The sequence below is a fragment of the Quercus lobata genome, chromosome 6 (genome assembly GCF_001633185.2).
Source record: "Quercus lobata isolate SW786 chromosome 6, ValleyOak3.0 Primary Assembly, whole genome shotgun sequence".
Lineage (NCBI taxonomy): Eukaryota > Viridiplantae > Streptophyta > Magnoliopsida > Fagales > Fagaceae > Quercus > Quercus lobata.
The window spans coordinates 5,587,778-5,614,442 of record NC_044909.1 but is presented as its reverse complement, the minus strand read 5'-3'; the positions used below and the strand labels follow the sequence as shown (position 1 = coordinate 5,614,442).

Sequence of the window (26,665 nt, the reverse complement as noted above, 5' to 3'; positions counted from 1 at the left end):
CAAGTTGCTACCCCAAATGCAAGTTCTGTTCCTAGCTTAAAAGAATTCTTCTCTTTACATGGATCACCCTCTTGATGGTACCTTCTGTATTTGGATGATTGGGCATGTTGATATTTATAGATGATGGATCTTTTATCTGTCTTGCCTCAATCAGCAAAATGAGATTCATTGTATTTTTCTAAGTTTCATCCTTTGGGATCCAAACAAATATTGCATATTTCTTTGAGTTCTTTTAAAGTTGATATGGGCATGTAGAGAGAATACTTAGATATATGACCGTCAATTCTAATGAGTTGGTGCACATTTAAAGTAGTTTGATGTTTGTCAATTATCATCCATTAATTCCATGACACGGAAGTATGAATTGATCTTGTCAAACTCTCTCTCTCTCTCTCTCTCTCTCTCTCTGTGCATTTATTTTTGTTATTATTTTTGGGTTGATTGTATGTTGGAGTTTGGGACATGAGTATTTTATTTTTTATGCATATACATACATACATATATATATATATATATATATAAGTCTCTTTACAAATTTTGAGGTGTAAAGGCTATTACCCAATATTGATCCAACTAACATAAGGTGCTGGAAGCAAAAATCTGGAAATGGTTCTAATTGTGAGATTTTTATATGAGCGATGCTATGATTATATATAATATGAAGTATATTTAAATAATGTAATTAAGATTTATTTTGTAGTTAATTCTTGATAGTATACATGTGTTAGTAGATGAAGATATGTATTAATACAAATTGAAGTTAAAAGCCAAAATACATTATGCACAAAGCTTGCCCAGAATAAGCTGCCCGCAGCTTAATAAGAGCTGTCTGAACTATCCAACCATTTGATCTGCGGAAGAGGGAAGAACCTATGACCTTGGTGTTGTACTAAATAATCTTTTTATTAATCTAAGTCAATTTATATGTGTTTAAACTTAAATTACCTGTTGTTTTGCTCCCCACTCTTTTTTACTTCCTTACGTAACTTATGTTTAGTAGCCATAGAAATAAAAAGAGGGGAAAAAAATTTTTGGCAATTGGAAAACAAAAGCTATAGTTGCTTTGAAATTGAAAATTAATTGGTTGAACTTCAAATAATTGTAAGTTATGATCCTTGGTCCTTGTGATTAAGTGTTAGGGCTTATATCTACATGGATGAAGTATATGTTGATATTATATTGTGAGGAGCTCTTGAGTTTCTTTCAAATATGGTAATTTTGGGTGAGCAACCTGAACAGCCCATGTTAACATATTGAATTCTCTCTCCATGCTCTTAAAGCTGGCTCATAGGTATCAATCATGACCAATTTGTTACAAAGATGAATTGGTTACCTCTTACCAAAGAAATTCCTCTATTTATATATTAATATTACAATATACTAATTCTATGACAGAGATTATTTAAAAGAGAGTATAAAAGATAGAATGCTAAAGAAAAGCTAGCCATGAGTGGACCTCCTCCATTTTGGATACAATAAGAAACTGAGGAAAGTACAACTTAGGGAAGGTTAGCACAAAAGACCTTGCGTGTATATTGCTCTATCTTTAGGTATATTGTCACTTTTTCACTTGAAATAAGAACTTGTTTGCATTTCAGGATCCAGTGACAAAACAACATGTTGGAATTGGATTTGTAACATATGAAAATGCAAGTGGAGATTGAGTAGCTTTTGTATTCTCTTCTTGTTCAAGTGAATTTGTAGAATACATAGTGTTAAGCAAGAGATTCTAAACTATAAAGATAGCATTTGAGGTGTTGTTTGGAAGATTGATAATTGCAGAACTTCATCGTTTGTTGTATTGATCTTCCATTTGACCTCATAGTATGCTTGGTATGTTTTCAGATTCAGTAGACTGGCTTATGTTTGAAACACATGAATTTAAAGGTTCTACAGTTGCTGCAGACCGAGGTCTCCAAAGGTGTGCCGCTTCTTGTATTGGGAATCAAAACAAGTCTCAGTTTTAAGGTGATGGTAGACCTGCATGGTAGCTTGAATATATTTGGCGTGGTAGTATAAAATTTAAATCTCGACTTCAAAAAATTTGAAACAATTGATTTGTAAATCCTGAAAATTTTCAAAATTTAAAAATTGAATCAATTATTTTTACAGTTATATTTTGATGATTTTGTTATGTTTGGTTGATTAGAAAGCTGTGGAAAATTTTCCTTTTGGAATTTGGTCCAGAGTGAACCCTGGAAGTGGGCCTCTAATAGTTGAATCTTGTTTAATTTTATTTTTGAGCCCCAAACCTCCCTCACTCTGTCACACATATTAAATTCCAAGCTACTTAGTACGAGTTATCATTTCCACTCCATTAGAATCTGCTAGATTGCTGCTCAATTAACAGAATGACTCTCTTAGGCATTATGAAGATGTTAGATCAGTACACCTGTATGCTCCCCGAGAATTATTTCTTGCATCTCAGGCCTAGTTTTCATCGCTTAATTTCTTATATATGCCATTTTATTTAACAAGAAGTAGTGGTTCTAGTTGAGTCAACATGCATTTGAGTTTAGATCAATCTAAACATGATGTTTTTTATTATTAGAAGTTGGTTCATTTCTATGATGGAGAACATCTTCATAAGGAGTGATGCTGCTGTTGCTGTAGCTTGTCAGAATTTGTTTGTGATTATTAGAGACATGCTTGAATACCAAACCCTCCCCACATTTCTTAACCTCCAAGCCTGGACTTATAATATCTTCTAGCCCTTCAATTGTCATTGTGTATGGAACATCATTAGAGCTACCTTGTCCACTATGTTCAGCCTCATCATAGTCATCATGTCTTCGCTTAATTTCAGTGTCGTTTTCTGCCATTGCTGAATCATCAAAATGATCATGGACAGAGTCCACAGCCTCATAAGGAGTGATGCTGCTGTTGCTGTACCCAGGCATAGTTTGTTTGAGGTTTTCAATGTCTTTCTTGGATACCAAACAAACACCACATATATTGGCTGGTAATGGGAACAAGCAAATGAAAGTCTGCACATGTGCATAGGTTATATGTAAGCAAGTGGCACCCCTCGAGCTGATATTTGTAAGAAGATTAATTCTATTGTGTCAATTTTGGTGAGTACAAGATTCTACTCTTAGAAAGCTGCATATGATTTATTAGGACACTTTTTGCTAACCAAAATATCTCAAAGGGCTTGGGGTAAGGAAAACTGAAATCTATACAAACATATAAAAAATGGAGGACTTAAAACATTAATTGAGGTTGCTTCCTGCTGTGCCACTCCAGACTTGTTGTCCCTCTCCTCTCTTCTGCTTCAAAACCGTTTCAGATTACCACCCTGTTGATCTTCTTCAATAAAATGGTTAACCCTTGGAAATACAATGGTAATGGCAATTGAGTAGATGCAGTTGTGCAGCAGTGCCAGTATGTGAGCTGGTCTCAGAGATCATGGAGTCGGCAGCATGTTAGTGGATATGATAAGTCATTATATTCATTATTCATTCACTTAATATCTCTATCTATTTTCCATAATTGTGCCCTTAATTTAAGGAGAATTTTATAAAAACAAAAATGTTAGATATATATACTACTGTGTCCTAGGCCCTCACCATGTCAAGGTCCTAATGTTTAAGGATTTGCCGTATTGCTTGTTGATATTGTATCATATTCTGTATCTATATCTATTTAGAAGTTAAAGCGTAGCATTTAATGTTACTACGCTTCAGTTAAGCCACATCAACATCCACGCCATTATCTTTTTTCTTTTCAATTTTACTATAATTTTTTTTAAGATTCACTTATTTTTTTAAATATTTACACTTTCTCCAATTTTTCTCCTTCCCTTAACTTTTCATCTCCCTACTATTCTCTACTTTGATATTACTATTCATCTTTCCCTTAATCTATTTGTCTCTTCTTATTCACTTCTTCTTACTATAAATTTGTCATTCTCTCTTTCATTCTTTGCATAGTTTTCTCTCACAAAAAAGTTATTTCTCTATCTCTCTCTTTCTCTCTCTCTCTCTCTCTCTCTCTCTCTCTCTCTCAATTTTTTGGTGGATTTTTATTTTTCTTGCATCTCTGCTTTAGGCGTATATTTTTTTGTGTTTTTTGGAACTTTAATTTAGGTTGATACGATTTAGTTTTGTGTTTTTAAGTTATTATTATTATTTTTTTTATTCTCTTTAATTGTTAAATATTATCCGATTATATTATAAAGAATTATAGATAGTAGATAAGAATATAATATTATTCTATTATATAGCATGATTTGGATAATTTAGTGTTTACTGTTATATCTTTTTGTCCAATTTCTAGGTTGAGATATTCTTCTCCCCCCTTGTCTTCTTTTGTTTTGGAGTTGTAGATACACTGGAAAAATTTAGTGCTGCAAAGCATCACTTCTCTTCTGAATCTAGCAATTACTCTTTTAGTTGGAAAGGATTGCACCTTCTTGTGCAATGTGTTACAGATATTATTAATTCTATAAGGGTAAATTCCACAAACCTACCCTAAGGTTTGTCATAATATCTAACTAGATCCAACACAATTTAAAACCTACCAATTTCATCCTAAAAGACCATTTTGTCCCTAATTTTTATTATCTCTTCTCTCTCTCTCCTGTCTCGTTACTCTCCCTCTCTGTCAACTCTTTTCTTTGAGTTCTCTTTCTTAGAATTCTCTCTCTAACCGGTGAAACCCATGAGTTTTGGTCACCGGAAACACTACCCAGCAAAGGACTTCCCGATTCCCATCGCAGGTTTGAGTCGTTTGACGCCATCAATGCTATTTAACGGACTCTCGTCCCTCTTAGATTGGAACCCATGCGGTGGTGATGGTGCTTCAATCTGGTGTCAGCAACACCACCACGCAAGGGTCTGAGCGATTCCCATCAAGTTTGATGCCATCAACAAACTCTCGCCCCTCTCTCTCTTATCAGAACCCATGTGGTGGTGGTGATGGTGCTTCGATCTATATCTCTCCATTGTCTTTGCAGCGGCGGCATGGACCTCAGCATAGGCTTTAGATTTCAAATTTGGGCAATGTTCTTCAAGGGATGATGACCCAATCTCGTGGTGTTTTTTTTTTTTTTTTTTTTTTTTTTTTTTTTTTTTTTTTTTTCTATTTTGATGTTTACAATGGGGTCTTGGGTGGTTTTGTATTGATTTTCTGTGTTGTGTTTGGTTGGGATTTTTTCTGGTTTTTGGGGATTTTTGTTGGGTTTTTCTAGAGATTTCAATGGGGTTTACAAGCAAATTAATGGGTTTTGAAAGAGTGATTTTTATGTGTTTTTTTGTAGCATTTTTAGGGGACCTTCAGTGAGATTTTGGTATTGTTCTTTTGGATTCAGAGATCTGGGTTGGGTATTTTCGGACAGAGAGAGGTTTGAGAGTGAGAGAGACGACAGACAATAGAGAGTTTGTATGTTTAGGGGCAAAGTTGTCTTTTTAGGACCAAATCGGTGGGTTTTAAAATGTTCTGGACCTAACTGGTATTATCACAAACCTCAAGGTAGGTTTGTGGAATTTACCCATTCTATAAAATTCATTGCTGTTATCAGTTATCTCATTAATTATCATACACAAAGTTTGTCAAAACCAAAGCCCCCTTCAATTAGAGTTTAAATCCAAAGATTTCATGCTCTCTCTCTCTCTCTCTCTCTACTATTTTTAAAAATATTTTATTACAAAAAATTATTTATATTTTTTGTTTGTTTGAAACTTAACTCGTGGACCGTGGTTAAACATGAAAGTATGACCGTTGTAGTCCGGATTGTCTCCACCAGGATTGTTTGTCTGCTTGTATTGACTTCACTGCTTAGGATGGCTTAGCATCACCACCAAGCTATAGAGAAACTCAACTCATTATTATTACTATTCTTAAATTCAATATCCCAGAAGTTTACTGGAGCCATGCTTAACACCATCGAACCCATTCAAGTTATTGGCTAGGATAATAGGAATGGGATTTGCATGACAGATTGACTGATATTTTGAACATGTACCAATGCTATGTCTAATGGATTTTAGGGTTTAGTGCTTTTAGGAACACATCAACAAGGAAAGCTAGAATCATGTCATTAATACAATCCCATAAAAAAAACCCCAATCAAAATAAAAATCAAACTTATTCAAAACTCAAATAAAGCAAAAAATCTAGTTCAAATCGGCACAATTCCTAGTGTCTGCACCAGTGTACAAACCAATTTTCACTTAACATACTTGGTAAACCAATTTAACATGTCCAAATGAGACTCTTCAGCACTTTTTACAGCTGACTCATCCTCAGCATTGTACCTTACCGTCCATCCATGAGCCACACCAGGAAATATTTTCACAAAGCTATCGAACTGAAAGATATAAATAATAGGAGGTTAAGAAAAAGGCCACTTAAGTTTTAACACGGAAAGCAGAAACTGAAAATCACTTCAATTTTGTTATGGGCAGGAGAAATAGCTTTTTCATAAAAATAACAAGAAATTTTACTCTACTTGCGCTAATACTGGAAGAGATTATGCTCCCTCATCTTGGAAGACATGAAATTCAAGCATTTTAACCAGGATTCATTAAATGTGGGAAATCTTCTATGATGGAAAATTACATTAAAATGTTTATAATTGGAACAAAAATTTTACAGTTATTGAACTAAAAATTGTGATGAGAGAATTTAAGGTTGACCTCTCATTTGGACTCACCTCAGATTTTGCTGACAACTTCTCTCCAAACTGTTTCAGTTGTTCCGGTGGGGAAATATCGTCATTCTCTGCTCCCAATATAGCAATAGGAACTTTCACATCTGAAACAATGAACTTTAACATCTGAGACACCATGCAATCTGTAACAAATATTTAGCATGAGCGTGAGAAATGGGATACTTGCCATTGATTTGATCTTCTGTGATCCAACCAGGATGCAAAATGACTGCAGCGTGAAGGTCAGTAGAACTTGCTAATTTCACTGATACCATCCCTGAAAAATATGCAAGAAAGCTAGATATGTTAGCAGATAGAGCACTTACGTTTACCATGCAAAAACCATTTTCAAAGATTTCAAGCATTAAGTTTCTTGTCAAAGTTGAATTGAAAGCAAACCGCTTACCTCCCCAGCAAAAGCCAGCAGCCCCAACTGCAGAAACACCTTTACTTTTTACACTTCAATTACTGGCTTTGCCTCCTCAAATCCCTTATCCTTTAGAAAGAATTATAGAGCTTCAGACACTATTAGTGCATACTAAAAATCACATAGTAATTAGCTGAAAGCTGCAATATCAGAGTCATCAATTTCAATCAAGGCCACAAAAGGTTTACACAGCTAGGTAGTTTAATAATTTATGAAGTAAGAACAATCTGTTACTTTCAGTAATAACGATAAAGAAGTTATGCAGCTAAATCCACACACATATTCAGACAGCCTAATATGTTGTAAAATACCAAACTCACAATCTCAAATGAAAAATGCAGCAATATTTTCAAGTTTCGCAAAAGGGTCCACCATGAGAAAATCAAAATTATAAACAACTTCCATGCAAGTATTAAAAGATAGAACCAACCGTTCCATGATCCTTCAACCAAACTTGTACAGGCCTATTAGCATCATCTGGCACAAAGGGATCTCCATTAAAGAAGTCAGGAACTACCACAAAAAATCCAGCAGCTGCAACCTTGTCTGCAAGCTTCCTTTAAAATAAAAAATTTAAAAAAAAAAAGAAAAAAAAGAAGAAGATAAAATTAGTTTTCAGAATGTTACAGATCTGCGTGTCTAAAATGTGTAGAGTACAACTCCAACTTTTAACAGCAAAATCTTTATTGCTGCACTTCTTATTCAAAATAACATGGCACAGCTTCAAATAGAGAATTACAGTCATCTATGTACTCCACTTCCAAATTAGAGAAAAATGAAAGTATTTTAAAGTGCCTAATATTTGACTGAATTAAGTCATCTAAGTTAATTTTAAAGAAATATATTTGTCTCCTAAACTAAAAAGTCATAAACTCATAATGTAAAAGGAGTTCACCAACACATAAACACTGTTATAACAACCTAATCTAACAGACTATGCAAAACCCATAAACTAAACAAAGAAAAGAGAGATGAAAATTAGCCATACCTCAGGTTTGGAGCCTCATATCCTGCAGGAAAACTCAAACATGTTAAGATGGAATCATGGAACATGATACTGGTAATGAATTAACATAACCTATTACATATTTTATAGCAGGTACCTATGTATCCACAGCATCAATATCAATTGTTCAACAAATCCATTCCCACTGCTTCCTTAATACTCATTTTTGATATCCCAACCAAGCCAAACACAGACAAACATATAAATGGCATAAAAGAAGGCAAGAATATATTTTCCATAAATGACTAGAACAAACACCGATCATCAAGAACAGAATACACTAGAGATTACCAAAAATATAATTTAAAGCTTTTCACCTGAACAGATGAATCCAAAGGATAACTGAAAGTGCTAATCAATTTTCCTCAAGATTCATAAATAAAGCTAATATATATATATATATATATATATATAAGTGAAAAAAGGAAAAATTCAGCAAAAACCTATATTAATCCTCAATCACAATTCTATTCCACTTAAATTTGTTGCATTTTGAAACCTCGGGGTCTCATTTGTTATTTGTTACAATCCTAAATTATAGAGTTCAAAATGTAATTTTTCCAGAAACCAAAACTCCATTTCCTCCACCAATCACCTAAAATGAATCTAAACAGCCCCCCAATGGTATCCTCACAACCCAAAATCCAACACCCAGATCACAGTTTGAAGTGAAAATTAGAGCACACCACAAAAGCAAGCAAAAAAGCTTAAGTGTCAAAGAAAAGTGTGGGTACCAAAAACGTCTGAGATGAGAAGGATGGCGAGCTTGGAGTTAGGAGAGCCAGAAACATAGGTGCCGAGACCACCAAGCTGTTCAACATGGCCAGCTCCAGCATTTGGGTTCAGGGTTGGTGGGTTTGAGCAACACTGAGGACCAGACATTATTATTATTCTCTCTTTTGCGTTTCTTTCTATGAACAGCAAACACAAAACATAACACAAACTGCTCCTCGGTCTTTGGGCTGCGGGGATTTTGTGTTGTACTTGTACATGGTTGGCTGGATACTTGGATATATATAAGAAGGTCAAATTTGGGACACTCTGGATCCTAGTTTCTGCTGATCGCATCATCACTGATGTCACCTCAGATTTTTTATTTTTTTCATTTTGGTAGCTCATAGTTACAATGAAAAGGAGAATGAACCTAGACGTTTCGGATTGAAATGGCATTCCTAGATATCTGGCCACCATATATTTTGTTAGAGATATATTAGATATATGAGCCTAATGTAATGGTTTTAAACCCACTCTTACTTGTACTAGTAGTATAGGATTTAGTCATCTATATATATTCATGTTATGGTTTATTGTAACAAATGTAATTATACTACAATTTTATACAATAGAGTTATAGTCTTTAAGGGTTTCTTCCATGAACGTAGGCAAATAAGGCTGAACCACATAACTCTCGTGTTCTTTTGTTCTTATACTATACTTCCACTTTTGCATCCACTCTAAGATATACAACATGGTTTAGCATATCGCGTTACTAATATATTTAACATATTTTATGTATGACATTACAATGATTTTATAGATACATAATAGGAGTAGGAAATGGAATTCAAATTACAGACATTTGGTATGATAAAAAACATTAGGGTAAAGATTGAGGATTATGATAGGTGTACACTTTTTACCAGTGACGACTCTACATTATAGTTAGGGAGTTCACATGAATACCCTGAATTCCAAAAAAGAAAACCTTGTTTTGTCAACCCTAAAAAAATATTGACACCCTGACTTCAGAATTCTAAGAATTTGATTCAAGAAAAATAAGAGTAATGTTATGTTCACAGTATTTTTACAACAAATTATATATGGTAATTAAGTTGTTACTGGTTCTAATATGGATTCACTACTAGCATCACTTTTTTATCCACTAATAAAAACTTGTTACTTAGAATTTGTTGTTAAAATATTATGGATATAGTATTACTTCAAAAAAATCTTGGCCCCAAACATAATCTTTAACCCTTAAACAAAAAATAAAAGCCCAAATAACTATAATAAAAATTGGCTAAAATAAGAAGTGTTTTTTTTGGTGTGTTGTGTTGGGGGGGGGGGGGGGGGGGACCACAATTCGACTTCCTAGAACCAGTCTAAAAACAGGCTCATAGGACGTGATGTTAAATGCCATAAAAGATTTGAATGTCTTTTTTTTTTTCTTTTTTCTTTTTTTCTTTTTTGATAATATGGATGTCTTCCTGATCATTACTAATTGGTTTTGAGGTGTAATGGTACAACTTACGGTCTGACAAATAGCATCATCACCAAGGTCATGGATTTGAGTCACCGAAGTGTCATTACAAGAGAGGGATTGTTAGGGGGACCACAATTCGACTCTACTCTCTCTCTCTCATCATTTCAAACTCTATCTCACTTTATTACTCTCATCTCAACATTCTTAGTTCTCACTTTATCTCTCATCAGTCTTTTTTTTTTTTTTTTCCTTTTATTAGTAGAAGGAAAATTTTCTTAAAGCCGCCACTTCTTTTTACCATCTGTCATGATCTTGAATGATTAAGTACACAAAAATATTAGACTCAAACCAAGTGCTTACAATAATTACTAGTAGTTGTTATGTATTATCATGAGTCATATAAGTCGATTAACATCTTTTACTGTTTCCATTGAATACATATTCAAATTCTCTTTTTGTGTTTTCAGGGAATTTGTATTCAAATTCTCTTTTTGTGTTTTCAAGGAATTTGTATTCAAATTCTCTCCAACCATGATATTTTTCGGGTAAAGAAAAAAGTAGTACTAGTTACATTATATATTCTCAAATCCTGACGCAAAACGTGCGGGAGGCTGACATAAGGGAATACGACATGAGATTAGCACTTGGCAGATGGCATTGGCAAGATGGTGAAAGGGACAATTTATATTGTATTATGTTGCCCGCCAGTTCACATAATTGCGACCGAAAAGTATTTAGATTCCAACGCATGATTGGCTTTTACCATGAAATCTTATTATTGAGAACTTTTAGATTTATCAAAATTACTTCACCACAATAAATAAATATAATATATATTTTTTATATTGGCAACCACATATTGGTATGTAATGTTGCTAAAATGTACTCATTCTTGATAATGATTTTTTTTTTTTTTTTGCTGGCGGCCAAATGTTTTGAGAGACTCGATTCTACACCATGATTAGGAGTGGTCCAAGTGCATATGTCAGTTGGCCCAAAAGCCATTGACAACTTTATGGAGATTTCCACAACACCACCCCCCCCCCCCCCCCCCAAAAAAAATCTCTCTAAAAAAAAATTAAACGGAAGAAAACTAGTAGAGAAAGGCTTAATGAAGTGTGTTGAGGAAAAAATTTTCACAACATATGATTTCATTTCATTGGCAACCAGCACCATGTCAACATTATCATGGATTTTGGGAAAATCTCTTTTAAAGCCCAGAAGAATCCATATTCACAAAATGACGTTGAAGCCCATGGTCCAAAACTCATGGGAATATAACCTGATCAAAGCCCATAGTTCGAGCTCATAGCACAACATCTCATTTTTGGCTCATGATCCAAGTTCATGAGTCTCATCGGGGGGAATTTTGGGAGTCGTGGTTTAGAAGGCCAAAAAATATGTTCAATAAAGCTCCAGTAGTTCAAAGTTGATAAAGGAAAGCGTGTTGCTTAGCATGTCTTCCCCAATTCCCTGTACTCTGACGGGTCAGTGTGCAAAAAGTAACATTTGGTAAGCCTCTCATATCACATAACACTTAAAATGATAAAATTTTTCATACTCTTTATATAAAAATTAATGTTCATAATATAATATAAGTTCAAAAATGTAATTATAGTATTTCATATAAATTATATTATTATCATCTAAATCAATTTCAAGTACATGGCTAAATATATATTAGTATCTCATATCTACCGTTAAATACTCTCCTTACTGTCCAAGATTTGTTTAAAATACAAAAAGATCATAATTACATCTCTAAAACTTCATCAAATATCAACCAACTAGTCTATTACTTACCAAAATTATATATGGACTAAACATATAATTTTCCAAAAAGAGAAAACTTAGCCAAAAATATCAACAACAGCTCTAGCAGAAGCTGCAACAGCTCCAACAGAAATAACTTCTGCAGAAACAACTTTTGCAGAAACTGCAACAGCTCCAGCTGTAGTACCAGAAATAGAAGGATCTCATAAAGATTATGTTCAAGATGTTTGGTGAAATGCCAAGCCACCTATCTCTCAACATTCTCCACCTAATGAAAAGTACATTGACATCTTTGCTTAGGAGTACAACACGATGCTTAGTTTAGATCCTAACTTGGTGATACATGCTCTTAATGTCAAGCCATGGAGAGATTTATCATGACATATGGACTTTCCACTGCTGTACTCATGTCATTACACTACTGGACTGTCATAACTTCACTGATATATGGTTGGAGACTTGAACTTTCAAGATAAGTCACCACGTCACTATCTGTAAATCTATATTGAATATATGTTACTCTACTAGCACTATACCACTTAATACAAATTACTTTAATATTATATCATATACATCATTCAATCAAATCTATCACGTTATGTATGTATTACTTTATCTTGAACATTATTGCAATCATTGTACAAAACATATTATTTATTTCAATAATCATCATGATTTTTAAATATTGGGCTTTGTCTATTTTGTAGGCATAAAACCCATAAGAATTTTGATCCCAATATAGAAGCCTCATCCAAGAAATTCAATAACTCCTTGCTGCGGGAATCACCAATCTTGTTCCAATCAATAAAAGAAAGTTTTTCTGAATCATCCGCTGAACCAAGTAGATTAGAGATCATCAAATATGCTTTATTATCACCATCAAGGCCATGGTAGCCCCACACATATTCAAGGCCATGGTAACCCCATGCACCCTAAAGCCATGGTGATCCCATACATCATATTACTAGAATCATCAAATTCACATGAACCATATCATTGGAACCTTTGGAATCTTGAGCATCATCAAGGATGTCAACTACCTCACACTTGGGGGCTTTGATCTAAAAGGCCCAATCAATCCGGCATCCCGGCACCCAGAGACCTTTATCTTGTAAGGGAGGTTTATGATAGTGACTATTATTGTCTAGCCATGGTGGAAGGCAAAAATCTCCCAAAACCTATCAATGGAAAATGGTTGGAGCTATATCATGCTCAACTCAATCATCATATTTCCAATAAACTACCTCGAAAATAACTAGTAAGCATTATCTTTTGCCTTAAATCAACTATGAGTATTTCAAAATATTTTTTCTTACGTCAATATTTATATTTCTATCTTACTCGCAATGATGACCTTTTACATCTTGATATCTCCAAAATGGACAATCATGATTCCGACAAGTTATTTTCACAAAATAAAATGTATAACTTCCATTACCATAGTTTTGGTTTAAGTGCATCAATTTTTTTTTTTAATGATCAAAACATATTTCAAATTTATAAATATTCAAATTTGATAACAGCCTCTATGGCTGGACCTCTTCAAAATAAAATGGTCATGTGATTTTAAAAATAGATATTGCCTCCATAACCATACTTTGATATACTTGGCAATTTTTAAAAAGCCCATGAGTCAAGTCCATGGCAAAACTATTTTATCAATGGGATTCAACCCCATAATTAAAGCCCATGATTTAAACCCATGGCAAAATTATTTCAACAATGGAATTCAAATACCATATCCAAAGCCCATTACTGAATGGCAGCATCAAAGCCCATTACTAAATGGCAACATCAAGCCCAATTTTCATTGGAAACATCAAAAGCCCAATTCTTGCTGGCAACATCAAAAGCCCAATTCTCATTGGCCACATTAAAGCCCAGTTCTCGCTGGCAATAGCGAAAACCCAATTCTCATTGACAACATCAAAAACCCAGTTTTCACTGGTGATAGAGCTATCCATCTCACCCACCGACCCGCCCGTACCCGAGCTCCAAAACCCGATGCCGGCAGTTTGGTTTCGGTTCCCTTCCTTCAATACCTGTTCATCCTGACCCGCCTGAAAAGAGAATGACAAGTTGTGATTTCAAGCTTTCCAACGAGTTTTCTAACACAATTTGGCAGATTTCGGCGACTAAAACACTAGATCCAGCAATTCACGGCATGATTTGGGGGAAAAAGCATCAGATTTGGTAAAATCTCTACAAAATTCGACTAGATCGCATAGGATCTTGGACGGATCGGGAGAGATCTTGCTAATTTTCTACATTTTTTGTCCTCTCTGGCGGGTTTCGACCTCACCCGAAACCGTTGCTCACCCTACAGGAAACCAACTCGTAAAACCCGACCCTAATATGGGTCGGTTCAAGTTCGGAACCTCCCTTCCCGATCTCCGGTGGGTCGGTTACGGGTTGGGCATAAACCCAACCCGCCCGACCCGTGGACAACCCTAGCTGACCACATCAAAAAGCCTAATTCTTATTGGCAACATCAAAAGCCTAAGCTAACTACTTAGTACTATCTTATCTAAAGCCCAAGGTTATTAATACTTGGCAAATATTATATTCTAAATATATTACTAAAAGCTCAAGTACTATTTTCAGCAAACCATCATTTCCAAAAAAAAAAAAAAATCCAAAATCACCTTACAAAAATATTATATCTTACTCAAAGCCCAAAGTTAATAACCTTTGGCAAAATGGATTTTTCTTTAGCAAACACATTATACTTAAAGCCCAAAGTTAATAACCTTTAACAAAATTAAATTTCATAGTAAGTACATACGCTAATGAATCATGGCAAATATTTATACCATATTATCTATCTTATGTAATAACACCATTCATTATTCCAAAACCCATGGCAAACATATATCATGCCCATGGAGAAATGTGAGTGTATGTCATTAATAATTAAGCCCATAGAAATTATATTCAAAACCTATGGCAATTTTATTTATTTTACAAACCCATGGAAAATATTTATAAAAATCCATGGAAAATTATGTTATCAAAGTAATTACTTATTCAATGATTATAATAATCAAAAAGCCCATGGTAATTATCTTAAGCCCCATGGCAATTATTATTTACCTTGCTATTTCACAAAAACACATAAGAGACTCAAATAAAATTATATTATTTCACTATGATAATTATTTATCTTATATTACTAACATTTAAAGCTCAAGACTAATAATACTTGGCAATATCTTAAGCCCAAGGTTAATAATACTTGGCAAATACTATATTATAAATATTTGCAACCCAATAATGAACAATTTTTTACAAATTATATTACTAAGCTCTTAAACTCATAGCTATAATTTATACCATATTATAAACCCATTGAATCTATTTTGTAAAACCCATGGTAGTCATTTATCTTATATCACATTATTTATCTCTCCACTAATCAAAAGCCCATGGAAATTATTTTAAACCCCGTGGCAATTAATATTTACCTTACTATTTTACAAAACCCATGGAAATCATGATAAAAAAAATATTATCATGAAAATTATAATTATTTATCTTATGTTATATTATTTATCCCATTAACATTCAAAGCCCAAGACCAATAATACTTGGCAACATTTTATCAGAAGCCCAATACTACTTGGCAATATTTTAAAAGCGCAATATCATTTGGCAAACATTATCGTAAAGTCTTAAAAGTCCAAGACTAATAATACTTGGCAAATAAATTATTTCAAATATCTTACTTGAAGCCCAAAACTAATCATATTTGGCAACATAGATTTCCTAACATATATATGTACTTATCTATACCACAAGATTTATATAAAAACATAGTAACTATTTATCTTATGGCTAACATACATCAAGCCCACGGAGAAATAGGAACTTATGTTACTAATATTCAAAACTCATAGAAGTCATATTTGAAACCTACAACAATTACATTTATTTTACAAACCCATGGCACACATTTGTCAGAAGCCCATGGAAAACTATATTACTAGAGTAATTATTTATTCTATAATTACACTAAATAATAAAAGCCCATGATTCAAGTCCATGGCAAAACTATTTTATCAATGGAATTCAATCCCATAATCAAAGCCCATGGTTCGAGCTCGTGGCAAATTATTTATCAAAGCCCAAGCACAATAATGCTTGGCAATATCTTATCAAAAGCCCAATACAACATTTTAAAAGGCCCATGATTCAAGTCCATAGCAAAGTTTTTTTATCAATGGAATTCAATCTCATAATCAAAGCCCATGGTTCAAACCCATGACAAATTATTTAACAAAGCTCATGCAGTTAAGAAGAAATAGCCAGCGGTTCAGCAATGATACCTATAGCAAATCTAGCTCATACTATTTTACCGCTTGAACTCATACCAACCATACCTTCCTAAGAGCTTCTAACAAAAAGATGGAAATTCGATGCTCTCAATTATCATCATTTACTCAACAACCATTAATACATTTAGCAAGTCACAAAGGCACCAAGGAATGAGGAACCATTTATTCAAATCAAGAAAAGATTACTCCAGCAGTAACTAAACACATATCTAGCAGCCTGCCTAGACAAACAAAACAAGCTCCTTATGGCTGGAAGATCTCAACTATCTCTTTGCTACCAAAAAAAAAAAAAAAATGATCATCTCAACTGTTGGATGCGCCATGTCCTAGTTCACAAAGAAATCTAGTAGTTACATCCAAATCAGAACTCTAGTTGCTCATGTTCAAAATATCAGCGATATTGTAGTCTATACAAACACCTCCAGCAATCAGACTTCTACTAATCAAGCATATTCAAGCAAAACATCATTATATCAGATCATTACCACAAGTGTCTGAGTTGTTTCAAACATCAAAAGTGCCAAGATTCCACTGCTAAACTTGTCAAGGTGCCTCCCACATTCCCCATCTGTGCTTATCCAACGCCTCTACACACTTGAGGGCTTGATTCATTGATTCAAAGGTTCCATTTCTGGGGGCTACAGTTGGGTATTGATCAACAAAGCTACCACTCCATCTGTGGAAGTTTCAGCTACATCAATTTATTATCGTTGTACCCATGAGATAGCCAACGCAACCCATATGTCCAACAATGCCTATTTTACTATCAGCCATCATCTCTAGTAGTCAACAACATTAGATTCGCTCATTTACGAAGTCTTCAAGAAACATCTTCACTCGTGCATGCCCTTGCAAAACAAGCCCTTGCAAGACAAGCCCTTGCAAAGCAAGCCCATGCACTCGAGAGACTGAATGTTGAGGACAAATTTTTTACATCACATGGCTTTATTCCATTGGCAACCCGCACCACATCAATATTATCATGGATTTTGGAAAAATCTCTTTTAAAGCCCAAAAGAGTCCATATTCACAAAATGACATTGAAGCCCATGGTCCAAAACTCATGGCGATATAACCTCATCAAAGCCCATAGTTCGAGCTTATGGCACAACATCTCACTTTCGGCTCATGATCCAAGCTCATGAGTCTCATTAGGGGAATTTTGGAAGTCGTGGTTTGGAGGGCCAAGAAGTATGTTCAGTAAAGTTCCAGTGGTTCAAAGATGATAAAGGATGTTCAGTAAAGCTCATGAGTCTCATCAGGGGAATTTTGGGAGTCGTGGTTTGGAGGGCCAAGAAGTATGTTCAGTAAAGCTCCAGTGGTTCAAAGATGATAAAGGATGTTCAGTAAAACTCCAGTGGTTCAAAGATGATAAAGGAAAGCATGTTGCTTGGCATGTCTTCCACAATTCCCTGAACTCTGACGGATCAATGTGCAATAGGTAACATTTGGTAAGCCTCTCATATCACATAACACTTAAAATGATAAAACTCCCCATGCTCTTTACATAAAAATTAATGTTCATCATATAATATAAGTTCAAAAATGTAACTATAGTATTTCATATAAATTATTTATTATCATCTAAATCAATTTCAAGTACATGGCTAAATATATATTAGTATCTCATATCTACCCTTAAAAATATTCTCCTTACTCTCCAAGATTTGGTTAAAATACAAAAAGACTATAATTACATCTCTAAAATTTCTTCAAATATCAACTAACTAGTTTATTACTTACCCAAATTATATATGGACTCAACATATAATTTTCAAAAAAGAGAAAACTTAGCCAAAAATACCAATAGTAGCTCCAGTAGAAGTTGCAACAGCTTCTGCAGAAATAGCTTCTACAGAAACTGCAACAGCTCCAGCTGTAGTACTAGAAATAGAAGGATCTCATAAAGATTATATTACCATTTTTAGCCAAATCATGAATTTAATGCCAAATATTTTCCTCCAGCAAAAGATGTCATTCAGATGACATTAGCTAGCTGTAACAACTGTGACTGACAGCGGTAACAGCAGACAGTTGTAACAGCAGCTCCGGTATTAAAGTCTCAAATTTTCTTCTTTTGGCTAAAAAACAAAAGCTCACTAATGAAACCACTTACTTTGTCAAAGACTTTTCCTTATTTGCTAAATTTCCCTTCAACTAATTCTAATTTAGTTACATACTTGGCTCTATATAAAGAGGACCAAGCTACACACTAAAGGGGCCCATCCCTCTCTCATCCTTTATATTCTGAAACTTCATTCACTTTGCTGCACATATCTCTAAACTTTTCCATACTTCTCCATCTCCTTTACAAAAATATCTCTTCTTAGATAACATCATTACATCACACCTATTACATCACACCATTATACACTATCCATCTTTGCCACACTTTAATATTCTGAAACTTTATCATTTTGCTATCCAAAAACATATCTCCATCTTATTCTTTATTTCTCATACAAGATCTCCCTTCTTAGAAAGCAACATAACCCATGACATAACACAAAAAACCACTTCGGCAGTAGCTATAATCTCATCTATTTACTCTATTTAACTTTTATATTATCTATCTCACACTTCCATATATTTTACAAACACATTCCTCACAAAATACTCATACATACTTCTCATATATCTTTAAACTCCATGTCTCACATAGTATACATATACAAGATCCATGTCCAACAAAGTATCTACATATAATTCTGTTAGGTTCTAAAGTTTAGGATTTTATGTATTTAGAACTCTAATGTATAATGTTGGCAAACCATAATCAAAACAATGTGTTTAGAAGTGTTTAAGTCTAGCTCAAAGTTGTGATTTTATGTAAAGTTGGAATCGAGTTAAAGTAGGAAGCATTGTGGCTTTCGGCCTGGCTCGATCGGTCGAGAGACAGGCTCGATCGATCGAAGCTCGGGCAGAATGTTTTTCTGCAAATTCGTCCAACTCAGCCCTAGTTGTTTTAAAACGTTTTTAGGTTTTCTTATTTGTCCTAAGTATAAAAGGAAAACCCTAGCCACGTTTTAGTGTTGCTCATATTTGCGGTTTGTGTAAATCTCTTATGAGATCTAGAGGAGCTTTCCTTTACACAAACTTAAGGTTTTCAAGAAGAAGATTTATCTACGCCTTGATGATCAATTCAGTTGCTACCATTAAAGTTTAAAGAAAACACAAGCGAGTGTGCTTGTATCTGGTGGTGAATCCAAGAAAGAAGGAATCCGTGGATTCGGAGTTTGTATGTGGTCGTGTCAGTAAGTTCTACTGGTCGATAGCAATAAGAAGTCGAGCGTGGGGGCTTGTAAGTTTTATTGTATAAACTTCGATTCTTTCAAGATAGTGGATTCAAGTTTACCTTGAGGATAGCTAGGTCAAATCCTCCCCAAGTTTTTACCGGTTTGGTTTCCTGGGTGATCATATCTTGTGTTATTTATTTTCCGCTGTTTTGCATGATTTGTTCTTTTATATTGTGATAACCTAGACTTGTTTAATTGGACTAAGTAACAACTTGGCTAATTACCTAGGTTAATCAATTGTTTAAGGGGTCTAAAAACCATCAAGTGGTATCAGAACGGGTAGCTCTTTTTGTTGTTGATCCTTTGATCACTGAGCTGATCCTTGACCCCTGTTGTCATGGAACACGGACACTCTCTAGTTATTCATCCGCACTTTGATGGGAATAATTATGCTTACTGGAAAGTAAGGATGAAAGCATTCCTGAAATCCATTGATGAGAGGGTGTGGAACTCTGTTGAATACGGATGGGAGAAGCCCACTACTCCTGTTAGTGAGTGGGAAACTTCTCAAAAAGAAGCAGCTTCGTTTAATAGCAAGGCTATGAACGCAATTTTTAACGCTGTTTCTATAGAGGAATTTAAGAGAATCTCGAATGTTGAGATCGCTCATACTGCTTGAAATATCATCTAGACTGTGCATGAAGGCACAAAGGCTGTCAAAATAAATAAATTACAGCAATTGACTTCTAAGTTTGAAAGCATTAGGATGTCTGATGATGAATCTTTTGATGAATTCTATGCTAAATTGAATGATATTGTTAATTCTGCTTTTAACTTGGGTGAAATCTATGATCAACCTAAAATTGTTAGGAAGATTCTTAAATCTTTGACTGAAAACTTTAGACCCAAGATGACTGCCATTACTGAAAGTAAGGATGTGGACTCCATCCATGTTGATGAACTTGTAGGATCTCTTCAATCCTATGAGTTGGATCTACCCAAAACTACCAAATCCAAGTCAATGGCTCTTAAGTCAGTTGATGATGTTGAAGGTGGTGGATTTGATGATGAGCTCTCTGTTACAGAGATTGTCTATCTTGCCAAGAACTTTAGAAACTTTCTCAGGAATAGCAATAGAAAGGCAAGAGGCACAAACACTGCTGAACCTAGAAATTTTAGGAAGTATGATCCCACTAAGGTTAACAACAATGATAAACCTAAAGAAAGGGTAGGTCAATCTTCCAATAATTCCTTGGGCTCTCAGTGTTTTGGATGTCAAGGGTATGGACACATGAAATCTAAATGTCCAACCTATTTGAAATCTAAGGGTAAGGCTATGGCTGTAACCCTTAGTGATGGTGAAGTTTCTGATCATGAGTCTGATTATGATGATGATGGAAACTTCTTTGCTTTCACTGCTACTGCTGTAGTTGATGAGAGCATATCTGTTGAAGAGAACCCTTCTGATGGGGAACTCTCTGAAGATGCAGATCTTCAAGAGGCCTATAACAAACTTTGCAAAGTTGCTACAAAGGTTGCTATGAATGTTGAACTTGGCCTGAAGAAAATTGAATCTCTTGAGCTTGAAAAGAAAAATTTGCTTGTTAAGTTATTTGATGCTAATGATCTTTTGAACAATGTGAAAACTGAAAACATGCTTTTGCTTGATAAAGTTAAATCTTTGGAACTTGATTTATTTGTTGCTAGATCTGCTAGTTCTAAACTTGATCAAATGCTGAGTGTTCAAAAGCCGTCTTCTAACAAAACTGGATTAAGTTATGTTGATAGCATCTCTGTGTCCGCTCCCTATTCCATAAAGTTTGTTCCTTCATCTTCTTCTTCTGAACCTTCAGTGAGTGAGATAGTGGTTGAAACTGTCAAACCCTGTGAGTGAGGTTGTTAAACCCTTAGAAGGTTCATCATCTAGGAAGATTAGGGTTGATATGAAAGAATCTAAGCCTAAGAAGCCTACCCTATCTAAGGACAAGACATATGATAAACCTGCATGTGTTTGTCACTTTTGTGGAAAGTCTGGACACATCCATCCAAATTGCTACAAGCTGCAAGCTGCTAAGAGAGCAAACAAACCAAAAGTACATGTGCCTCAAGCACTTAATCCTATGGTACTTATTGGTGATTTAATAAAAGTTTTAAACCTTTATTCCAATCCTGGAGTTGGTAATCATTCTCAAGTGAACAAGAACTCCAATGCTCATGGTGCATCTAAAAGGTTTTGGATGCAAAAGACTCGACCTAACTGAGTCTTTCTGACATGGTCCTCATGCTTCTTTTGCTCTACCCTTTGTGACCATTGTTCTTTAGTTTTGTTTTGTTTTTTTTTTTTTTTTTTTTTTGTCTCTAGGATTTGCATAGCATGTTTTGTTTTTTTTTTTTTTGTCTCTAGGATTTGCATAGCATAACATTCATGCATTTCATTCTAGGTGTTTTTATTTTTATTAAAATGAAAAATAAAAAATAAAAATAAAAAAGGAAGCACATTTTGTTTTGCACTATTCTTCTTGGTTTTTGAAAACAAGGTTGGTCAATTTATTTTCACATAACATGTCTTTTTACCTTATTTAGCTTTGATGAGCTTATTTATTGCACTTTACTAGTTGAAACTTTGTAGTGCATGTTATGTAGGAAAGATGTTTATGGTTTTTGATTACTATGTCTTAATCTTGTAGTCACATATTTTTAAATGTTGGACTTGAACTTTTAGAGAAAGGTATAAATAACCATCTTACCATTGTTCACTAGCCAATCATGAACACCTTAGTGCATATCATTAGATTTTGTGCTCAAGAAAGTGTAGCACATGCACAAAAAGAACATAAGGTGAAGCCTCGGGTTAAATTGCTTAATTCTTAAAATCAAAATTGGTGTGTACTATTAGGCTTGATGCCAAACTCACATAACTTAAAATTGGAATGTATATTATGAGGCATAAACACAAAAAACTTACATGATTGCAAGTTTATGATCTAGGAGATATGAGAGTTATATGATGTAACTCTTTAGGTGATAGTCTCTTTTAAATTCTTTGTGATGAATTTTGTAGACTTTGTAATCGATTACTATTCACATATCACCTCACATGTATCTCAAGTTTTTGCTAGTTGCACACACTACACAAGTTACTCTTTGCTAAACATTCTACATGTTATTGTGTGTGTTTATGGTCTGACCAACCACGTTTTTGCAATTACTTTGAATTATGTGCAAATTTAAATTGTTGCTTGAAAATTTGTGGAGAAAGCAAAAAAAAAAAATTTGGGAATTTTGGGCTTAAAATCCTTGATTTGAAAATCATATAATCTCATACTCATGCATTTTTGTTCTTAAATTTCAATACTTTGAGTTAAATCAACTTGTTTTTCAAATATTGTGTTTTTCCTCAAAAATATGGTGAGTCTCTGCCTAATTCGATCGGTCCATTTTGTTTTTCGACCGATTGAAATTTTTTAAAATTTGAGAGAGGGAGTCTCTGTCTGTTTCGACTAGTCGAGGCTGATTTTCGACCGATCGAAACTCGTGAATCAGGTTTTTTAAAAGACAGAATTGGACTTTTTCAAAGTTACTTTTCAAATAGTTCTTTGCTTTTCTCTCTCTCTGCGTTGGCTCTAGGCTCCACCATCCATTTTTTTGTCGTTTTCCTTCAAGATTTTTGCAAATTGGCTTAAATTGATAAAATTGGCTTATCCAATTGATGTATTTGGTCATTATTTTTGTTATCATATCATGTGTAATGATCAATTCATCAATATTTTTCAAGTTGATCAAGTGGTTGTCCAAATTTTGGGGTTTTTGTGTTAAAAATCTTAATGTTCAAGCCAATTTTGAAATTTGAACCTTTTGGACTTAATACGCTGCATTAGAACATACATCATGACATTTAAACTTGTTCGTGCATCATATAGATTTTTATTCTATATTCTGTTTTTGTGCTAACTTGCAGTCTGCCCTTGGTTTTTGGTTTTATGTTTTTTGTTCTTTCGCTCTGTGTTTTGATCCTTATCTTAGCACCATGCCTAGGAAAACTAGAGCTCATAGGACTACTTCCACTTCCTTTGAGTCTCCCACTAGGGTTGAGCTGTTTAAGAATGATAAGTGTAGAGAAGCCTATGACACTTTGAACTGTAAGCGTAAGATCTGGTCTGAGTGAGCTATTGTGTTAGATCAGCTTGATCCGGCCATTAGGGCCAATTTTGAGTCTAGAGGTTGGTTGCCTCTCTTAGAGATAGATCATCCACCCCCGACCGCCCTGATTAGAGAGTTCTTCTCGAATCTCTCTTGTCACGTCTATGATTCCAACACCCTAGTTAGGAGTTGGATACGAGATGTAGAGTTCACCATTACCCCTCGGGTAGTGGCTGAGGCTCTTAGGGTGCCCATTGTTTGGGATGCTGACTATCCCTATGATGAGCCACCCTCTTTAGACGTTGTCATATCTTACATCACTGGGTCATCTATCTAGTGGGGTTCTGATCCTCGGATCACGTCCGCTAAGCTTACCGAGATTGCCTATCTCCTCTTTAGGATAGCATGTCATTCTTTGTGGCCTATCTCTCACTTCCACACCATCCCTCTAAAGCGATGTGTGTTTTTGTACGCTTTTGTTTCTGGAGCGTCTATCAATTTTCCTCACTTGTTCCTTCGTTCTTTGAACGAGGTTCATAGGAGTTCTGCCGTAGGGCATGCACTGATTCATCCTATCTTCATTCATAGGATTTTGCTCTACTTAGGTCTAGATGGTTTTCCGTCTAGTAAGCCTGTTCATGTGATTGCTCCCATAGGTGCCACCTTTCTTCGTCAGAGGGCTGCTCAGTTGAGAGTTGCTCATTCTCGTCCTAGAGGTGCGTCATCTAGTGGTGTTCCCCCTCCTTCCTCTTCTACAAGTACAGCTGCTGCTAAGACTTCAGGTGCTGCTGCCGATGCTAATGCTGATGTTCCTCCACCGACTGCTTCGGATGATTCAGACATTCGTCACACGTTGGATCATGTCTTGACCGTTCAGGCGGCTTAAGGACAGATTTTGGTGGATGTACTTGATGAGATCCATGCCTTGCATGCGGAGTTGGCGCAGTTTAGACCACCTCCCTTTTGATGATGGATATCTTCTTTGCCCTTTGGCATTCCGTCACCAAAAGGGGGAGTACTTTGTAGGGTTTTTGTTTTTAGGGGGAGTTTATTTGTTTTTTGGTTAGAGCTTGTGGAGTTTTAGATTGTATCTAGATGCTTCACTGTGTACTTAATATTTTTAGCTCTTACCTTGTTTTTGATGGGATATTCATGTTTGGAGGAGTTTTATATTTTGTTGGTACTTTATTTGTTTCTTGTTTCAAACTGCTTATTGATTTATATTTATGAGTTATTCATTGATATATGTCTTTATTTGTGTGTTATTTGAAATCAAGAAGTTATTTTGTTTACTTGTGTTGTTTCCACACATGCCGTTATGCATTTTGTTTAGTGTTTCAGGAAATATACAAGTTGATTCAATTGAGCTGTTGTCTACACTTGCAACTGATAGATAGTAGTTAGGATTGAATTTGTTTTATGAGCATTATTTTGTAAAGGACTTTTTATTTTGTAAACTTTGAGCTTCTAAGTTGTGTTTTGTCACGGATTGCCAAAGGGGGAGTTTGTTAGGTTCTAAAATTTAGGATTTTATGTATTTAGAATTTTAATGTGTAATGTTGGCAAACCATGATCAAAACAATATGTTTAGAAGTGTTTAAATCTAGCTCAAAGTTGTGATTTTATGTAAAGTTGGAATCGAGTTAATGTAGGAAGCATTGTGGCTTTCGGCCTGGCTCGATCGGTCGAGAGACAGGCTCGATCGATCGAAGCTCGGACAGAATGCTTTTCTGCAGATTCGTCCAACTCAGCCCTAGTTGTTTTAAAATGTTTTTAGGGTTTCCTATTTTTCCTAAGTATAAAAGGCAAACCCTAGCCACGTTTTAGTGTTGTTCATATTTGCGGTTTGTGTAAATCTCTTGTGAGATCTAGAGGAGCTTTCCTTTACACAAACTTAGGGTTTTCAAGGAGAAGATTTATCTACGCCTTAATGATCAATTCAGTTGCTGCCATTAAAGTTTAAAGAAAACACAAGCGGGTGTACTTGTATCTGGTGGTGAATCCAAGAAAGAAGGAGTCCGTGAATTCGGAGCTTGCACGTGGTCATGTCAGTAAGTTCTACTGGTTGGTAGCAATAAGAAGTCGAGCGTGGGGACTTGTAAGTCTTATTGTATGAACTTCGATTCTTTCAAGATAGTGAATTCAAGTTTACCTTGAGGATAGCTAGGTCAAATCCTCCCCAGGCTTTTACCGGTTTGGTTTCCTGGGTGATCGTATCTTGTGTTATTTATTTTCCGCTGTTTTGCATGATTTGATCTTTTATATTGTGATAACCTAGACTTGTTTAATTGAATTAAGTAACAACTTGGCTAATTACCTAGGTTAATCAATTGTTTAAGGGGTCTAAAAACCATCACATCACACCTATTACATCACACCATTATACACTATCCATCTTTGCCATACTTTAATATTCTGAAACTTCATCATTTTGCTGCCCAAAAACACATCTCCATCTTATTCTTTATTTCTCATACAAGATCTCCCTTCTTAGAAAGCAACATAACCCATGACATAACACAAAAAACCACCTCGGCAGTAGCTATAATCTCATCTATTTACTCTATTTAACCTTTATATTATCTATCTCACACTTCCATATATTTTACAAACACATTCCTCACAAAATACTGATACATACTTCTCATATATCTTTAAACTCCATGTCTCACATAGTATATATATACAAGATCCATGTCCAACAAAGTATCTACATATAATTCCTATACATATTACAAACACCATATCTCACAAAATATATATATTTCTTACCATCTTCACACATCTTAAAACATATCAAACACTCTTCTAAGAACTTGTTACTAAAAGCCCTTTCCCATGGAAGACATATTTATAATAAAAGCCCTTCTTATGAAAGGCAAAAACTTACAATA

At 34.8% G+C, this 26,665-nt stretch overlaps 1 pseudogene; it reads right to left on the bottom strand.

The window, feature by feature from the left end:
* Positions 1–6,013: 6,013 nt before the first annotated feature.
* On the bottom strand, positions 6,014–9,086 carry LOC115995357 (annotated as a pseudogene).
* Between the last annotated feature and the right edge of the window lie 17,579 nt (positions 9,087–26,665).